Genomic DNA, 14,990 nt, shown 5'->3' with positions numbered 1-14,990 from the left:
CATCTCATAACAAAATGATGCTGGGTGACTCACAGCATTAAAAACAAGAATAGAAATCTCAATCAAGATAAAATTATAGTTAAAAGTTGTGGGGGAGGGAACAAGATTTGTGTGGCGGGGAGGAGATGGGATTTCCTTTTAATTCATCAACCATGTCCAGTATGATGCTTCCCTGTTGGAGCCCCAAACCATCTGGCAGAGCCAAATCTTCCCTGTGGAAGATCAGAAGGGTGGGAGCCAATCTCACCTCAGGAGGTAAGATGTTCCAAAGGGCAGGAGCCGTGGCAAAGAAAGCCCTTCTTCTGGACCCAACCAGCTGGAATTCCTTGACCGATGGGGCATTCCTCCTGTAATGGCACAGGTGGGGCAGGCAAGTCCCAATGGCGTGAGAGAGTTCCTCAGATAGCCTGGATCCATGCCATGCAGGACTTTAAAAGTAATAACCAATCGCCTTGAATTGTACCCAGCAACCAGCACAGGTCACAGAACAATGGGGTAAGTAACATGATCATCTTAGGGATCCCACAAACTGCCCATGCTGCGGCACTCTGCACCAGTTGAAGCTTCCAAATGCTCTTCAAGGATAGCCCCACATAGAGTGCATTGCAGTAGTCAAGACATGCTACAGTAATACTGCAGTGCAAGAGTAATACTGCAGCAATACTGCAGTTAAGTGAATGTGGCTCCCTCACTGACTTGCTTGTTAGATGGTTGCAAAAGGTGGTCACATGACCCTGTGACACTGCAACCATCATAAATACATGCCAGTTGCCAAGCACCAGAGTTTTGATCACGTGGCCATGGGGATGCTGCAACGGTCATAAGTGTGAAAAATGGTCATAAGTCACTTTTTTCAGTGCCATTGTAAATTCAGTCACTAAATGAATAATTGTAAGTCGAGGACTACCTGTATGGACATGCTTATATAAGCCAATTGCCATGTTTCATTCTTACAAATACTGACAACAGTCAAAATTAACAGATTAAATACTGAATATAACCTTCATACTTTCTGCAAGAAGTCCTTACAGGACATCCCATTTTTCTCTAGATTCCTTGCAAAACTACATCTTGTTGCCTCAAAAATGAACAGCAATGTAAAACATGTTTCTAATAAAATATTTGATTTCTGTTATTTATATACAGGAATAGGCAGTTTATAAGATGGACTTTGAGTGACAGCTCATATTGCTTCATTTCAGAATGAGGGCAATGCTTTCTTTCCTCATTCTAAATTAGACTAACTAATCCCCCATATTTGAATCTTCGAACATGTCATGAAGTCAGTTCAAATGAAGAAAGGAAGCTGCTCTTGATTCACATTGGTAAACACTCCCCATCCCTATTCACAGGATCCCCACTTTAAAAAAAAATAAATCATTGAAAGCAGGACTTTTTCCACACAATTTACAAATAATTTTATAGAGACACCCCCCCACACACACACACACTTTTTTCAGCTCATCTAAACATTATTTAAAAACAGATATTTTAATTCAATAGAACCAAAGCAATCTATCACAGAACGATCAACATATACAATATAAGGAGTCCTTGGTGCTCTCTGAGCTTGGTTGTTTTCTCGCAGGCGTTTCATTACCCAAACTAGGTAACATCATCAGTGCTATTGCTGCTGCTGTTACTTAGTTTAGGTAATAAAACATCTGCAAGAAAACAAGCAAGCTCAGAGAGCACCAAGGACCCCTCATTTCAACCCAGAGCTACAAATATTCTCCTTTATTGATATACCGTATAAAATTTCCTTACCGTAGGTAGTAGAGAGGTTCCATACAGATTCTAGGCTTCATTTAACTTGACGTATACATAGGATCATGATTAAGTGTTGTAGTGTGTTTTATTGATTTTTGTGGTGTTATTTGGGTTTTCTCTTGGTTAACCACTATGAGCAGATCTGTCCAGGAGTGAATAGGACAGAAAAATGAGAGACACAGAAAGAAAGAGATTGAGATTTCTATTTTCTGTAATCTGAAGAAGCAAGAACTGGAAAGGAGATCTTCTCCGATAGGGAGGAAATACAACATTAATTTTGTTTTTCTAATCAATAGCTTTTCTTTCACCAAATAATTAAAATTAATTTATTTTTAATAGTTCAGGTAAACGCAGTTTAGAACTAGTAAATGGTTCCAGTCTTACACTCACATAAATGTAGTGACTCTTAAAGCATTATTTATTATATAGCTGTTACAACTATAAATACGTTGCATATTTAATTATGGGGATTTGATGAACTCTGGGAATGGTGTGCAAATAGAAAAAGGATTGGTAGGGTTTGCTAATTGTCCTAGCATAAGCAGCTCCTGCTAATTCCATGAGTACAGTATATTCCCATATATTCAGCTCTTATTATATGTGTATTAATGCAATTCATTATACATTTAGATTTTCTTTCTGCAAGAAAAAGGCATGCTGAGAAAATCAAATTATTTTTTAATTATTATTTTCCCTCCCTGTCTTCAGACTAGACTCCATGTCCATAACATTTCATATCATGCTACCCTTGCAAAGTCAGCATGTGGGGTTTGTATGGCCACAATTTATCCCATTCAGTAATATTAAAAATGTCAGCTCTGTAGTTCAGCTCAGATTTTTGTGATTCCAGAAAATATGAAATTACAAAACGATGAAACTATTTTTTTTCCTGAAACATTTGGATCTTATTCATCACTGAAACCCTGCCCAGACAGAACTGATGGGAGGCCACAAGAACTGGTACAGCAAAACTGAATTAAAACTGCCTGGCCTGGAAATGCAACATTAAGACAGTTGGTATAATCCTTCACATGGATAGCATCACCGAAGCCCATACTGAGAAGCAAAAGATAACGTGATTTATATCTCTATGAAAATACAGTCAGTCTTCTCTCCTGATATTTTGTAGTGGCTGAGCGTGCCTACTGATGCAGAGACGGCCTAGAGAAACTTCTGAAGCATCCCCCAAACTGCTTTCATGGTTCAAAGAAAGATGCTCCATGCATGTGCCCCTCATGCAGAGCACTCCTTTATAGGGTTTGCCCAGCCCTTTTAATTATTTCCCTTCTGTTTTAAACCCCAAGGCTGATAGATGCTTCTGTGCATAATTTTGTATAAAACCAGTTGTGAATAACTAAATAAAAACTTGGTGGAGGGGTTTTTGTTGTTGTTTTTTAGTTAAATATCTTTAAATAAGTCATTGCAAACTGGTATGTTTATCATTAGTTGGAATAGTTGGTTGCAGCTTCTCCTTTAATTTTTGAATAATTTATCTCATAATGTGTACAATCACAGTAATATTATCTAGCACAAGTATTGGACGACCATTCCTTTTCAAAATAAAGAGAGACTGAGAAAGTAACTGCAGTGGCAAATCTTTGGTTTCTGGACTCTTTCCATTCCTTTATTCCTCTGGTACAACTGTATGGTGAAAATTCTTGCTTATTTTTTATTAATCACAGCTTGCTATATCATTTGATATTAGAAAAAGTATGACTAGTCTTAGCTCTTCTATCATTTATTTTACCATCATTTATGTATATTCCATCTTTATTACTTTTATAAATAGCTCAAGTCAGTGAACATAACTAATATTCCTCCTCCTTCTATTTTCTCCACAACAATAACCCTGTGAAGCAAGTTAGGCTGAGAGAGAGTGACTGGACCGACCATCCAGATGGCTTTCATGCCTAAGGCTCACGGTCTCCTGGTTTCCAGCTTTAACCACTAGACCAAATTGGCCCCAGAACATGAACAGCCACAGATAAGAAATCAATTAAAGCTTCAAAAAAATCCAGGCAATCATGCTATGTCTTAGTTGTCACAATACTAAACCATAACTTGTCTACATACAAACATGACCAATTAATCTAAAACTTTATGTAAATGTCTATTTATTCTGAAACAAATAATAGATTTCAGAAATATTGGGAAATGACAGATGATTCTGAAAAAGTTTTTGGAAGTGTTTAAATATGCCGTGCCATATTTAAGTGACATAATAGAGGTATTCTGTTCTTGGACAGCTTGGCTTACAGGTTCTGGCCTATTCAGCACCATTTTGGTTTCAGGAAGAACTCTAACGCTATTGGCTTTAAAATTCAAGTTAATGCCATCTAATTATAGAATTAGCAAAATCATTGCCAGTATTTATCCACTTCCTGTCGATATATTTAGTGTTCTGAGGTTTCAAAGTAAAAACATGGCATTTTTAAATGTCTTCCCTTTATTTATGCTGGGGCTACAACATTTGTATAAACAGAAAATTACTCCATTCATGCTTTATTACCTCTTCTTATGTACCACAGCCATGACCCCAGCCATCATAAATTGAGAAATAGTGGGGAACTAATGGAGACAGATGGGAATATGGCTTGCCATTTACTCAAATTGGTAAAGTAATTAACCTCAAGGTGCTGGTTTGCAAGAAAAATTGTTGGAATATCTCAGGGCGCCAGTAAACAGACTCTTGCTTTAACCAGTTCTGACAACTGCATCATAAACTAGACTTATTCTGTTCAATTGACCTGTCAACGTCTTGAGTCCAAATAAAGATTTGTATTACAATGTACTTGCTGAGAAGTGGAAGAACACTGCTGCTGTTCTTTTCAAATGTATTGCTGTTCTCTCCCTGTTAGATGTGAGCTGCAGTGTCATATATTTATTCTTGAGCCATTATATTCCTTAAAAATCTTCCGCTATGGATTGTGTGACAGCTTTGTGACAGCAGATGGTAGTCATTTGGCTTGAGAAAAGGAAATGAAAAAACATGGGCCAGACTGACTGGGCTCATTTAGAACAGTAGTGGACAGAGGCCAGATCAGGATTTTATATATCAAGGGACATCTTGTAATGAAGACAGTTTCTCCCTGTTTTCATCCCTGTCCTCCACAAAGCCTTATCCCTATATTGGGAAATGAAACAATTTGTCTACAGAGTGTTATACAATTCAAAACGCGGTCTTGTAAACTGGACGTTCTGACGAAAGCATACCATGTCATCTGACATTTTTCTGTCCTTTCCTCTTCCTACTTTTTCAAACTGTATCTTTTTGTAGCAATTTTGCTGCCACATTATCAGTGGTAATGTTATCTCTTTGTAGTAGAGAATGGAACCTTTGGGGGGCTATTAGTGAGTTGGCTCACATATTTTCTGCTCAGGAACTTGGAGAGTTTAATCAGCCAAGCCTTGTGCAGTTCTTTGCTTCATATGTTTTGATTTGCAATTGAAGCACCGATGATAACAACAACAAAAAAGCTGTTTTTTATTTTGTCATAAAACATATCTTGGAGACATATGTCAAGGGAACATGTGGAGTCATTTTTGTCTAAAGTAAAATCTGCTATTCAAGACAGATACAAATGGGAAAATTACATGTTTTTATTTTTTTAAACACAATTGGCTCCAGACATTGGAAAAAAAAAACTCATTTGTAAATTCTGTCCTCTGGTACAATTGTCAAGAGATTCTAAAATGGCCAATGTTAACTGATATTGATTCTAGACTTCTATCTTCCTGTTGGGCATTCTTTTTTTTCAGGGATACATTAATGTCAGTTTTACTCTGACAATATACAGAAACAAAAGATAAAATACGCAGCTAAATTGGCTGGGAAAAATGTCTCCATTAAAACATATAGTTTTAAGAAAAATAATTGCTATCAATTCTGATTTGACATTTTATTAATTTTATATTCAAGATAAGCTCTATGTTATGATGAGCTCAAACATTGTGCCAAAGGCATTGGTCAGTGGGTGTCAGCTCCACTATCGCATTTCTGTGATTGGATTAAATGTCTGTTAATGTGTAATTAATAAGCAAAATATCACAACGTTTTTTATCAGAATGTATACTATGTAGTTTGGAACAGTGTAGATTTTTCCTCACAAAGCAAATATAATTTTGTTTCAGAAGTGATGTATATAAAAATAGTATGTTTTATGATATAATATTACCTTTTCCCTTATACCTCTTTTGTTAGTCACTCTGGAATATCAAAAAAATAGTTATGTGTAGTTTCATTGTACTGCTCAACTTGTTAAGGAAGACAATAAATTCGGTAATAGCTGGATTGTGATTATTATTATTCTTTGATTGTTAAATGCAACATGTATTTTAAAAAGTCCATAAGAAGTTATACAATTAGATGCCTTGCTTTGTCATTTTAAGCATTTTTACTTTGTAATAAGACAAGAAGTACAGATGTAAGAGTTGTAATTTAATCATTTTATTGCTATCTTTGTATATTTTGAAGAATTAGGTATTGCACTCTTGGGAAGCCATATTTTATGCCTAGTTGGGAAAATGAATAATGTAACGATATGCAAAACGTAAAGTTTTAGAACTTCACTATTGAGTAAGGCATATAAACTAATGATCTAGTTAAAGTCCCTTGTGCACCATAATAAATATGGACTAAATTTGTCATTATAGCTTTAGACAGAGGTTTCAGGCAACGGATTTAATTAAATCCTTTTTTAATATTCATACTTCTAAACTGCATAATTCTGTTCTACTGTAAAACTGTATGCTATATTAAAACAAACAAAAACAGCAGATTACTAAATTGATATTAATGTGGAGTCAATAAGCATTTAATTCAGAGGAGAATATTGTGATGCCAGTGTTTGTTCCATCTAGTTTAAAGGATCTTTGCTTGTGCACACAGCTTGCCTTCTGGTTTAATACTGGCTTTTGTCATGGAGGTTAATTAGTTATTTATGGAACTCATAAAGGACACAGGAAGAAAACAGGAATACTATTTTTTTCTTACCCATTATGAAGCAGTGATTATTGAAAGCCTAATTTAGACAGCATATGAACCAAGAGCTAGCTGGGACCATCTATTTTAATTTTCAATCAGTGATGTTAATAGTGTTCAAATACTGATGGATAATAGGAATGGTTTGGTAGAACACTGTGCTGCCTTCTTCTAATTATACCTCTCCCTCTTCGGAAAAAGAAGGGGATATAGTAAATGATCCCAGCCATCCTCTTTATATGCCTTAGTCTTTTCTAAATTTATAGAGAAAATGTGCAACATGGACTACAATGCTTTGTTTGGAGATTTAAAGATATGCCAGTTTCTCAAGATAGGATATTAAGGTAGGATAACTTCTCAATCTACCTTAAGTGAACATCGTAAGTTTTAACATCTGCTACATTTTAGGCATCCTATATATCCACAAACAATTGCCATTCACAATGTGAAAAACGTAGGTGCAATTCAGATAACCCCAAAACTTAAATTAAAAAAAAACACCTTGATATCCATATCCACTCTACTTCTGCTAGTTAGTGTGTTTTTAGTGCACTTTTATTTATTTTTGTATGTCTGATTTATCAAAGAAATATTGGATTTAGAAATCTTGCAAATGAAATTCTCCTCATGATCCCCCTTATTCAAAGAAGATACTTCCTTTGTCTGTAATCTTTAGTAAACTCAAGAAACATTCACTGATAACAAGTGGTCATCTCAAAAAAGATAAACATGAAGAATTTATATTGTGTTGAATATGAAGAACCAAGTCGTGCAACAGTTGTCTTCTTTGGTTCCAAAGTATTTAATTTGGTTGCATTGGAAAAAAAAGGATTCAACAACTTGAGTGCTAGGTAAGTACAATGGAGTAAAGACCCGTTCAAAACTCACATTAGGATCTCTTCTTCTTTCGATATCACTCAGACTTCATTTCCTCTGTGCAAAAAAGCTACTAGTGAACCTTACAACAGCATTTTCATTTTCATCCAGTCTTTTGAAATTATTGAACCATTACATTGTTCAAATAAGTTTGAATGCTTAACAAGAAATGTGGTGCCATCACATAAATAAATAAGTGGCAACTCTGTGTCAAATAAGCAATGAAGTCCCAATTCAAATAGAAGATTTTCCTGGAAGAGAAGAAATGATGACCTACTTTCAAATTTTGGAAGTCTGTCAGTTATAGCAATAATAACTTTTTCAATAAAACTTAAACTTGTGTATGCAAAAGACATTGCCATTATAGTGGATGAGTAGTCGTGAGCTACCTGTATGAACCTAGCAAGGGTCTAATAATTCTATTTTGTTAATCACATTCATTATAAAACCACAGTGTTTATAAAGTTCATTGTAAATTTCTAAAAGCCATTTAGCAAAAATGGATATTTAGCAGATATTTAGCAAAAATTATAGAAAAGTTAACTTTATGCCATTACCATTCTCAGACTTTAAAAGACTGGTGATTGATATGATAATTCCAAAGTTTGTTTAGGAATTTGAACATTAGTTATTAAAATGGAGAAGGAAGATGTGCATACTGCATACATTCCATGCTAAAAAACTATGTAGACCCTTTTCATTCAATAGTCAGATTTTGGCATAAGAGGAAATGGTATTAGTCAACCTTGGAGTGTCCTTTTTCATGATCTGGATGGGAGTAATGCACTTTTCCTAGTCCTTTTGGGATTGGCCGTAGGGATTGGGGAGTGAGGATTGCTTTGTGGGGAGAGATTGCAGAGTGTGGAGGATTGTAAGGTTCACTACTTTCTCCCCTGCTTTTTAACATATATATGACATTACTGGAGAGATCAACTGTCAGTTTGGTATACGAAATCATCAGTATGTTAATGATACTCAATTAAATGAGGGTGCACCTCAATTGTTTCATTATTTTTTCCTAAAACAAATATGGGATTTTGCAAAATTCCAGAGTTTTTTAATAAATAAAATGCAAATACCGGTAGTGGGGTTTATTTTATTTAAATTGATTTATATGCAGTGGGAGAGATAATAGGCTGGCATATTAATTAATGGCAAATATAATTTAAGATGCAGATGAGGACCATCATAGGCATTCTCTTAAGCTTCTTCATTATTGTATCATATGAACCTTCATTACTGGGGAAAGGACTTTGCCTTATTTATTAGAATGATGGAGGGAATTCAAATCAGATTTTCAGTTTCACAATTTTCCAGAGGAAATATGGATTCTTGCTACACAAGAATTGCAAAATATATAGACAAGTAAACAATTTATGGAGAAATCTGGATGGTTGTTTTTAAATGAGTATCAGCCTCAACATCTCCAGAATTCAATGAACACCCCAAGTTATAGTAGGTGTTGCAATCTGGTAATAGTTTTGCTCACAAACCTTACATGATTTGTTGGTGGTGACATCTGATTTGACAATGAACAGTGATTTAGGTCTGCCTGCAATAAGTGAATTAATCTGAGTTAAAACATAGTGATCTGTCATGTTTAGAGATACTTCAACAGCTGGCTGACTTGTCCTCTGTCAGGCTAGTTTGTCGTCCTGTGCAAATTTTCTGTCAAGAAAAGAGAAGAACTCTTGAGAGAAAATTACATGGCAGTTTTAGAGTTAGTGATTTTTTTTCCCCTACCAATATGCCAGCTGTGCCAGCAACACTGTTTTTGGTGGTATTAATCAAATATCTTGCTTGCAGCACCTTTACTTTCCCAAAGGCTAAAAGATGAATCTGTCAAAAATTTCACTGGGATTTGCCAACAGCTTTTCTGAGCTCAAATACCGGTGTGTGTGCGCACTGCAAGAGTTCAAATAAAGCTGTTAGGAGAATGTCTTTGGGAATTAAAAATTGGATAGGATAGTTTTATACTTCACCAGGATTCACAGCTATCCTTGGAGTGAACAATGATAACACTAAGCAAACTGGGAAAAGGCCAAACCTTCCAGCTTTATTAATGCATTCTATTTATTCACTTGTATGTAGATATTTATTTTTAACTATAGGATTGTAATTAGTAAGCTATAAGAATAAGAGCAGCCCATGAAGTCATCATAGTACTTTGCCAACTTTGGCAGATAAGATAATATTGGAAAAGAAAGGGCTTGAATAATTATGTGGATTAGATCACTTAGATTTATTTCAGTATTGATTTATTTCAAAGCGTGGTCATCCTTATATAATCCTTTAGTTCACTGCATTTCTATGCATCAGTATCTTATCTACAGTTTGAAACTAGTTATTAATTATCATGTAGTAGCTAGATGCAATTTATTTGTTTTTCTTCAACTATGCAGTCATGGGTAGAAAGGGAAGATTTTAATTTGTGCTTCCTATGTTTAAAGAAAAAAAAATCCAGACTTAAATCAAGTCTATACAATTAATATAGCATGTTGTTTGGTCCAAAGTGACTCCATAATAAATGTTTACAGTACTTCTCACTTAATGACTGCAATTGGGACTAGCAATTGTGTCATGTAGTTTAGTGAAATGTCATGTGACCTCACGAGACTTACATTAGTTTCATTCTGTGACTGTAACTTGCAACTTACTGCCAGCTTCCCCATTGACTTTGCTTGTCAGAAGCCTCCTGTGAAGTTTATAAATGGTAATCATGCAACCTGCAGCCATTGTAAATGTACACCAGTTATAAAGCACCTGAATCACAATCACGTGAATGTTGGGATGCTGCAATCGTTACTTTTTCAGCATCTTTTAAAGTTTGAACAGTTGTGCGACTGAGCAGTTATTAAGCAAGCATTGTATAAATTCTGGAATTTACCTGATATTTACCAGAGCTTTTTGGCAAAGAAAATGAAGCAAAGTCTAAAGAACTAAGTACATAAGAAATTAACCTTTTTAACAGTCTGGATTATCATTGGGAAAAACCCTGTGGGTTTCCCTCCATCAACAAACAGGAATCAGTTATTCAAAATCAACATTTCCAAATGTTTGCTCAATAATGCTTAGTGGATAACATGGCGGAACATAATTGCATGCTTTTCATGAAGAATTTTCACATAATACATTCATAAAAGATGAGAAACTCTGTCTGGAGGATAAAACATACGAAGAACGCATGTTGCAGGAATTGAGTATGTCTAGTTTAATGAAAAGAAGGACTAAGGTTGATATTATAGTAGTGTACCAATATCTAAGGGACTGCCACAAAGAAGAGAGGGTCAACCCATTTTCCAAAGCACCTGAAGGCAGGACAAAAAGCAATGGATGGAAACTAATTAAGGAGAGAACCAACATAGAACTAAAGAGAAATTTCCTGACAGTTAGAACAATTAATCAGTAGAACAACTTGCCTCTAGAAGTTGTGGGTGCTCCAACATTGGAGGTTTTTAAGAAGAGATTGGACAACCATTTGTCTGAAATGGTACAGGTTTTCCTGCATATGCAGGAAATTGAACTAGAAGACATCCAAGGTCCCTATTCTGTTATTCTGTTGATAGCTCTTGCCAGAGAGCACTAACAGTAATGACCAAGATGGACCAAAGCAGGAGCATGGATGTGTGTGTGCAGGGAGGTTGTCTGCAGGATTTGACTTGGCAGAGATCAAACATGATCCCATGATATCTGTGGACCAAAGATCAGATTCAGTATACAGTACTTCTTATATTCCTATTGTATTTCCAAGTGCATAAGGTCTTCAGCCATATAACTCATGGGAACGAAAAGCAATGGAAGTACTCATATTTGCCAATCACTAATCCTTTCATTCTGTGTATTCTGCATTTTATGCTACATTGGTTATTATTTCCAATCTCCTAATTTCTATAACCAAGTATTCAAAGCCAATTTGAGAGCTAAAATAGGGCATATTTATAATGTCGCATTGTAGAATTTCTATAGATTGCACAGATTTCAATACATTGTGATGTAAATTAATCTGCTGGCATCTGGCTAGTTATACTATCCATATAACACTATAAATAATGTCCTACCTTTCAGTCAGCAGCTCAATATGACAAACAATGTTTCCTCTCACAATAGCAGCAACCCTCCAAAGACGGTTGGAATAAAAGATGACCGGTTCAAAATTACTCAGTGGGATTATGTGACTGAGACTAGGTGGCTCAGTGGCTAAGACACTGAGCTTGTCTATCAGAAAGGTCGGCAGTTCAGCGGTTCGAATCCTTAGTACACGTCTCCTGCGTGAGCAGGGGGTTGGACTAGATGACCTCCAAGGTCCCTTCCAACTCTGTTACTGTTAAAGGGTAGACTTGAACCTGTGGGCGGACTTAAAGGGTGCTCCTTACCCCCAGCCCATTACTTTAAGCACTACCTGGAAGTTGAGTTATGGCAACTTTTTGGATTTGAAACATTTTGCTGATTATCCAAGTAGCTTCTTCAGTCCCAGCGATACGTTTTAAACCAAAAGAAAAGTCCAGTTATTATAACTCAACTTCAAGAGAACTCTACCTGGATGACTAAGAATCTTCATTGACCTTAACCACTACCTCAGACTGATTATCTTTCTGAGAATTTGCCTTCTGTTTAACAAGAGAGTTATATCTGATTTTGTGCTTGTTCAAGAAGTCCCACAATATTGGGCCTTCTTTTTTTTTTTTTTTTGAATTTTTTTTAATTTTTTTTCTCATAAACGTATTTTAACTGTACATTTTCTTATCTAACATACATATTTTCTTTTAACTTTCATACTAATACAATCTTCATCCTAAACAATTTAAGTATATTTGGGGTTGCTCTTCTACCATTTCATCTCCCTTGTTTTATAACAATCCTTCTTCTCCCTCTCCTCTCTTTCCTTTCCCTCCCTTCTTCCATCTACATTTCTACTTTCTTCTTTCCTCTCTCTTTCTCCTTCTCTACTTCCCCTTCCTTTCCCCCACACCTCCCTTCTTCCTCCCTTCTAACCTTCTCTCCTACTCTTGTTTCCTCTCTCTTTCTTCTTCTCCTTTTCCCTTTCTTCTTTCCCTCTCTCTCCTTCCTCTCTTCTCTCCTCCATCCCTCTCCATTCTCTCTCTATTGTTGTATTCATACAACAATATTCATAGTATTTTCCAAAGTGGTATTCGAGCAATCCCAACTTTTTTACCTTCTTGATTTGTAGCATAGCTGAAAATTTCAGAATGTACCACTTCTTACTAATATAACTATAGGACATACCTACTTCTGATTCAGTGGATTTATACCGGTAGTCCTGAATTTATGATCACAACTGAGCCTGGAATTTTGGTCATGGGTTGCTGCAGTCATTTAATGACTCTCCCACCTCGCTCAATGACCACAATGTGAGCTCTCCCCATTGTCGTAATTAAGTGCCCACTAGCATGTGGAAATTTCCTGTGAGCTGGGAGGCATTGGCTGGCTAGGCCCACCAGCACATGGACTCTCTCCTGCCTCATCACACCTGGGTTCACTTATCTTTCTACCACCTTACTCCATCCTTCATTCAGGCCCCATTCTTACAATGGCTCAGAATGCGCCTTCTCCAAATTGCTCCAAATTCTCTGCATTCTGAAACATTGAGATTTGGCGCTTTTAGCATGTTCTCCTCCAGCATCCACCTCTTTCATTAGTCTCCTTCCTTTCTCCAAAGGAAAAAAAAAGTTAAAGGCTCTGAATCTTAATGTTTCTGGGCAGCTCTTTAACTCTTTAATGCAGGAAAGAAAAGGAGGACAGGCAGCTCTCTGGTGTCTGGAAGGAAACTCCTTAATGGAGGAAATAGGATGTGGGTCCCTATTATTTTTAATAGGGACCACATGGCTTTCATATATTATCACTAAAGTTGCCTCACCAAATGATATTGGGGGTTTGGTCTCATTTTCTACTGCAGTCTCAAGTGGTTCCCATGTTACTCTTTCAAATAGATAGGAAAGTTTCAAGAAGCATTTGGTATGAATTGACACTGAGTTGAAAAGACAGAATGATCCCTGTCTTTCAGAATGCAGACATACTGGGCATTCAAAAATTGGCACACAATCTTTCTCACCTGCTGAATATTGTCAATTGATTGCTCATCTGCCTGTCATTTGTCCACAGTAAATATTATAAGACTATCACTAAAGTCAGAGTGGTGTTCTTCAACTTCAAGCTGTAACATAAGGAGTCATTTATGAAGGAGGACGGGATAAACGTCATTTTATCTACTTCTTTAATAATGAGGAACAAATCTAGCAGTATAGTGTTGTTTCTTGCACTGATCTCAGACAATTGAAGGAGTCTGTGTGTGTGCAGATCTAAGCAGCAAACTAGAGACTACACAGTTAAATTAAAGCTCAGGAAGTTTAGTCAGTCATGCAGCCAGTTTGGTAATGTTGGGCCTGTCACATTTCCAAAATTCATCCCAATTTGCCATTAGGATTAGAATTAGAATAACATTGAGGGTTCAGCCTTTGTATGTCTTTCTGAATTCATCTGGAGAACAGCAGATAATAAAATTAATAATACTCAATTTCAGTTTTGTCATAAATGTATGTAATTCTTTTCATAACTGTAGCCACCACTTTCAAAGTTAGCACAAGTATAAAGTTTGTTCCTGCTTTTCATTTTTATTGTTTGCATCCTATTGATGCTTTTAAAATATCTGATTGCTATTTAATAATGTTAGTTATGTCAATCAACTATATATGTGCTTACCCCTGCTTTTTTGAGCCCCAGTCCAGGTTTTCTGGGTAGCAATTCAAAATAATACATTATTCTTTAAAAAATAAGAACTGTTTGTAGTTGCATTTTAGTCGATTTGCATAACCCTATTAACAGAGGAATTTGTCCCTAGGTAAAATTAGAATAATAGGCTGGGCTTTTCTTGCATTTTTAAAGTCATTTCATAAACATGAAACTAGCAGGTGATGATTACAAATATCAAAGGATACTGTGTTGTACTAGAATATGGTTCAAGAGCAGCTTTCTGCTCTCTAAAAGAAAAGCATACCGTAGTTCATTGTTTGCATAATATAGGAGGTAAAACAAAGACGTTTATAAAAAGGTTGCCTACATATAAGTATGCAATTGGTGCCTTCTAGATAATGTTGGGTTCTGCTCGAATATATCTGCATAAGGAGAGGAGACATGATATATCTTACAGTGAAGAAATTGGGCTATTTTAAATCATGCTATTGTTTAATCAAAAGAAGGGGGGAATTTTATTTCACAACTTGACAATTTGAGAACTTTGTACACTGGCATTTGAAAGCAAAGAAAAAGGATCCATTTATCTCACATATGTCTTGTTGAGGCTAAGCTGTCAAGAGAAATCTTATCACATGGAGCCCCATTTGTTTTC

At 36.0% G+C, this 14,990-nt stretch overlaps 1 protein-coding gene across 20 annotated transcripts in view; it reads left to right on the top strand.

Annotated features, from left to right (window-relative positions):
- The window catches only part of NPAS3 (neuronal PAS domain protein 3), a 741,221-nt gene that overhangs the window by 552,530 nt on the left and 173,701 nt on the right, over positions 1–14,990 (top strand). The window lies entirely within an intron of this gene.

This window comes from Pantherophis guttatus, chromosome 1 (assembly GCF_059756535.1).
Source record: "Pantherophis guttatus breed Tessera chromosome 1, ASM5975653v1, whole genome shotgun sequence".
Classification (NCBI taxonomy): Eukaryota; Metazoa; Chordata; class Lepidosauria; order Squamata; family Colubridae; genus Pantherophis; species Pantherophis guttatus.
The sequence above is the reverse complement of the archived record's forward strand: the minus strand, read 5'-3'. Positions and strand labels throughout refer to the sequence as shown.